Here is a 5,451-nt window from a genome sequence, read left to right on the forward strand (position 1 = left end):
CTTTTTTTTTTTTTTTTTTTGTACCAGGGATTGAACTCAAGGCCACATCCCCAGCCTTTTTTGTGTGTTTTAAATAGAGAGAGGTCTCACTGAGTTGCTTAGTGCCTCACTAATTGCTGAGGCTGGCTTTGAACTTGCTATCCTCCTGCCTTCCCCAGCCACTGAGATTTCAGGCTTGCGCCTGGCTTCAATATACATTTTCTATGTATCTCCAAACTGTGGTAGCCCAGGAGATTTGTCCAATGAAAGTTATATCAAGTAGCTTACTGTATAAGTTATATAGTTAGTATGAATGCTGTCTATATTTCCTGGATGGTTTGTGCCAGGTAGATTTGGCATCCCTAGAAGGCAAAGCACTGATTTGTTTTTAAAAATAGTTATCATCTCTCTGGTAAGCCTCTGAGCGGTTCTGAAGCCAGGGTTTGTTACCTTGGTCGAACCACAGATAGGCATAAGCAGCAAGTTCCGCTGGGTGATCAGGTAGCAGAGGTGCCAGTGCCTCTCGAGATCATGGAGAAGGCAGGGCTCCTCCGCTGGCCCAAGGGCTTTCCCCAGTGGTGCTGAACCTGGCGAAGCCAGGCGTAATCTGCCAGCCCTGAGCCCTGCGTGCTGCTTTCCTAGCAGCCCAAGCGCACCCGGTGCGCCCCAACACCGACTCTCTCGGGGGACCTTGCTTGAACCCAATCCTGACCAGAGGCCTATTCTCTCTCTCAAGGAAATGGGGGCCCATCTGGATCCCACGCCTTTGCTCTGCCCCCAACTCCAGAAACTATCTCCGGAGTTCTAAGACATAACGCCGCTAGCCCCATCCCGGGGCACCAACCTCCCTCTAGGACCCCCTTTCTTTTTCTCTGCCTGTTCCACGCATAATGTAGCCCTCAGATTCCCCGGGAAATGTGCTCACCGCGGAGAAGCACTCCATCCAAGAGCCGGGTGTTAGCGATGGTTGTGAGAGCACCGCGCACACTCAGCTCCCAGCACATACCCCAAACAAGAAACCGGTTACAAGTTGACCGTCCGCGGGTGACAGCGTCGTGGCCATCTCCTTCTACTGCTCAGAGTGCATACGAGAAGTTACTTCTCGCCTCCAGGAGGCTAGGCAGCAGAAACGGCCGCACACCCTTGGGACCCTCCCCACGAGCCCTAGCCCTTTACCTGAGTACCGGCCTCGGAGGGGGCTCCGGGGCGCAGCACCCGGCACAGGCCGGGCAGATGGTGCGGTAGGGACCACGGCTGCCGCTCTCCCCTGCAGCTCGCGGCCAGGCGGCTATTTATCCCGGGACCCGGCCCCTGCAGCTGTATTGGGCAATCCGTCCCACTACGCCTTGTCCCGGGGGCCGCCGCCCTCTGCCCCCGCCGAAACCTGCGGCGGCGGCGGCGGCCACATGGAGCTGGGGAGCCTGCCCTCTCTTTTGGGCTCCACCTTTTTTCTTCTCTTCCTCCTCCCTGCGAAGTTTCCCCCCAGTATTTCCCCCTTGTTTCTCTTCTTTGCCGGGCACCCTGGCCAGTCTGAACCGGTTGTGACTGCGCTGGTGGCTGGGGGAAGGAGGAGGAGGAGATGGAGGCAGAAAAGCGGGCGGTAGGGGCGCTGCGCCTGCTCTCGTGGCTCCCACCGGCCTGGCCAGGAGGAGGGAGGACACTGCCTAACCGCGGCTGGGCCCAACACTGAGCCACCAAGGCCGCAGGAGAGGTGGGCACCGCTGGCTAGGCGCCCTCTCCATGCGGACACACGCGCGTTCCTTGGCACCACTGAGCCCCGCTGCCGCCCACTGTGTGCTGTAGTCCTGCAGGCCATGGACCGTGTGCATTTGTGGGGATCCCGGGTCTGGCTATGAATGCAAGTCCCCCCTAGTCTCTCTGGCTTCCAAGGCCACCTGGCGCCCTGCTGGCATTGATCCAGAGAAACCGGTACCAGAACTTTGTGAAGTCGATGCTCCTGGGCAGTGGAAAGTAAAAAATGCCAATTGTTGTCTTTTGTGACAGCTCTGCTAGAAAGGATGGTGTCCTGCAATGCACAGGAGAGGGAGGGAGGGAGGCCGAGAGAGGGAAGAGAGAAGGAGAAGGAGTGGAGGGAGAGAGAGAGAGAGAGAGAGACTGATACTGCATATGAGGATGGTCAGTCTGCCCAGTAGTTGACTGAACAGCACTAACAATACCATCTTTGGCCGTTAACGGGAGCTAACACAGATGTGTGCCGTATTCCCAACAAAAAAATCAGTGTAACAAACTGGACATAGTTCCTAGATACCAGTGGTTCACCAGGTGTGGGACCCCAACTCCAGTGATTGGCACTTTCTGTATTAGTGTGTGGTATGTGGGTGGTGTGTGTGTGTGTGCACGCGCTTTTTTTTTTTCTGGGAAGCAGCACTGCTTTTCTACTCAAAGTAGAAAGGGGACTAGAGCCATGCACCAACTCAGTGAGTATCCTCTTTACACAATGAAGGATTTGATTTCAGACCTGGGCAAAGACTACATCTTGTAAAAAAATTGCTGTCAGAAAGCCAGATTAAGCTTTGTAACTCTCTTGAGCCTTATATGTTATAAGTTTCCTTACTTATGACATTAGAATGAGATTCCCAGACTCTTGCTTGCATCATGGAGTCTATGTGAGATGAGAATTAAAAAAAAAAAAAAAAAAGGCCTGTGGAATCTGGCTGGTGGAGGTCATCCTTTCCCCCATGTAATTCCTTTCTATTCAATTTACTGACTTCCAGGTTATGAGAAAGGAAATGAGCAGGTTTTTGTTTTTGTTTTGTCCCCCTCCCCTAAAAGGAAGAAAGAGTAAGGAATATATTACTACAGTAAGAATTGGAGAGAGGTGGTCTCAAATAGTTTCTGGATGGAAAACAAATGAAAAGGTGGTGCTGTTGTTACCAATCTTTGTCCCCAGATTGGTTCCTTTTTCTCTCTTGGAATTGCGGAACTAGAAATAAGACTGAGCTCAACTGGGCAGCTGAGGAAGGTTTATTCTTGACCAATAATAAGAGAAGCAGGGAGAAAGGCTCAAAGATCAGCCTCTCTGTTGGGGATTGGAAGGTTATCGATATAAAGGCAATGAGGGAGAAAGATAGGCTAATAAAGGAAGGAATATAATGCCTTTTCTGAAAATGGGTGCAGATTTTCTGCAAATTTACATGCTATCTCTTTCCCTTCCTTTCTTGATTCTTTCTGGTCATTTTCAGGATGATTAAGAACCTCATAAGGATGTGTCATTTAGCATGCAGAAGGATTTATAATGAAGTTTGCATTTGTCTGATGATTCCTCTAGCAGCCATCTTCAATCCCACTGGTTTCAGTTAGCCCACCAGAAGAGAAACTTCTGGCTCTTAGTAATACTGTCCTCAAAAATAAGCAAGAGTAGGATGGGATAGAAGTTCAATGGTGTCCCACTATTGTAATCCCAGTGAATCAAGAGGTTGATGCAGAAGGATTGCAAGTTCAAGGACAGCCTAGGCAATTTAGCCATCTCAAAATAAATATTTTTAAAAGGATGGGACTGAGTGCAGTGTCATAGTCTTCAGCACCTTGGGAGGCTGAAGCAATTGGATTGCAAGTTCAAGATGAGCCTCAGCAACTTTGTGATTTTTTCAGCAGCTTAGCAGATCCCTGTTTCAAAATAAAAATAAAAAAGGCTGGGGGCGTGGCTCAGTGTAGAAGTGTTCCCTGGTTCAATTCCCAGTACAAATATATATGTACAAAGGGGGATGGGGATGTAGCTCAAAGGTAGAGTGTTTGTCTAGCAAGGGAGTAGCCCCTGGGAGGAAAAAGAAGTTCAGCTAGGCTACCTAGACAGTAGAGAATAGGGTGGGGTAACACTGTCAAAACCATCAAAAACTTATATCTGAAGAGGAGGTGGACCTAGTAGGGGCTGCTTATCACATTCTATTTTTGACCCAGCTTGTAGTTACTCAGGTGTGTTAAATTTGAGATAATGTGTTAACATGTACACTGGTAATTGGTGAACTTTTTGTATATGCTTTAATAAAAGATAGTGTAGAAAGTTGTTTCTTTGATTTAAATAGATTCTAACATCAGAGCACATGTCTTCTTGATCATGGTCAAACCACTCAATGTATGTGAAATTCTATGATAGGAACACAAAACCCTACTTGAAAAATATTTCTTCACACCAAATAGCTTCTGAAATCTATGTACTTATGTAACTGAAAGCTCAATCCCCATCCTCAACACCAATCCAATAACAAAGACAAGGTATTGAGAAAAATGAAAAGAAGGTTTATTTCTTTGCTAGCAAAGAAGAAACACAGGGGACTCCTGTCCCAAAGATGTGATTCTGCCTATCCACAGGTACAGGGGGGCTTTTATAGAGGTGATTCAGAGAAAATGAGAATAGGGAGGAGAGATCAGGTAGGAGAAGATCAGGGAGGAGAAGTTTAGGGAAAAGAAGATTGGGGAAAAAGGAAAAAAAAATGTATAAGTTTCAAAGCCACAAGGGATATAGTCTAAGCGTCAAGTGAACCCTTGTTACACTTACCCACACCAAATTTTGTTCCAGATCTATTTTAGATGCAGTAAATAGCCATCACTCTCATTTCTACCCAGAACTGAAAATGAGTTTGTCCTCACACACAGGCAAGTTCACAGCTTAGAGTAAGGCTAGACTCTAGGGGTTGAAAACTCAAATGGCTTCAGGGCCAGGTTGTTTCATGAATGAAGTAGATAGAAGGCATCCTGGGGAACTCAGCATAGGACCTGTCAGTGGGGTGATGGCTGCTTGGCACAGGGGATACTTGCCAGGCTGAAGTGTAAAAATTGTGTCCTGTAACAGGTCATCGTTCAGTCACAATGCAGCAAATCACTGAGACATTCAAGAGAATTCAGAGATCTAGTCCAATCCCCACACTGTACCTACAGATGGAATTTGACCCAGGGAAGCTTGAGAAGTGCCTCCATCACTGGGGAGGGGAAGGGCAGTTAGGTTGGCAGAGAAAAAAAATTATCACCTCTCTACTGGTCAGTATTTATACACGCACACTCAGGTACGAATATGTAGCAATGAAAATAAAACCATTTTATGTATTAAAAGAGAAAATAAAGGGGGGAAATCCCATGATATTTTACTTAAAATATTTACTTAAAATATTTTTTGGTGAGCAAAAAATTTTTTAAAACACCTCCTTATGCTCCCAAATATTCATTCCCAGCAGCATGAAAAATGCAAGATCTGGCAAGGTGAGGGTCATGTAAGTTGGATATTGCTAGTTTTCTTGCTCTGAGGAGCATCTGTCCAGTCCTTCTCACCAGGTCCCAAAGTTCATGTAGCTTTTGCATTGCTGTGACCAAAATGCTTGACAAGAACAATTTAGAGGAGAGAGAGTTTATTTTGGCTCACGGCTTCAGAGTTCAGTCCATGGTTGGCCAACTCCATAACTCTGGGCCTGAGATGAGGTAGAACATCATGGCAGAAGGGGATGGCAGAAAAAGGTAGCT

The 5,451-nt window shown here is 47.2% G+C and overlaps 1 protein-coding gene across 6 annotated transcripts in view; it reads right to left on the bottom strand.

The window, feature by feature from the left end:
* Nucleotides 1-1,535, bottom strand: part of Slc16a9 (solute carrier family 16 member 9) — a 58,371-nt gene extending 56,836 nt beyond the window's left edge. For 2 of the 6 annotated variants that reach the window (XM_015504686.2, XM_048814014.1), the window contains exon 1: nt 1,156-1,522. The gene's annotated coding sequence lies outside the window, so the exon portion shown is untranslated. Of the gene's footprint in view, nt 1-904 lie in introns of all 6 variants that reach the window. The other 4 variants (XM_048814030.1, XM_048814012.1, XM_048814020.1 and 1 more) reach the window with 3 other exon arrangements.
* Between the last annotated feature and the right edge of the window lie 3,916 nt (nt 1,536-5,451).

This window comes from Marmota marmota, unplaced genomic scaffold, assembly GCF_001458135.2.
Source record: "Marmota marmota marmota unplaced genomic scaffold, marMar, whole genome shotgun sequence".
Taxonomy (NCBI): Eukaryota; Metazoa; Chordata; class Mammalia; order Rodentia; family Sciuridae; genus Marmota; species Marmota marmota.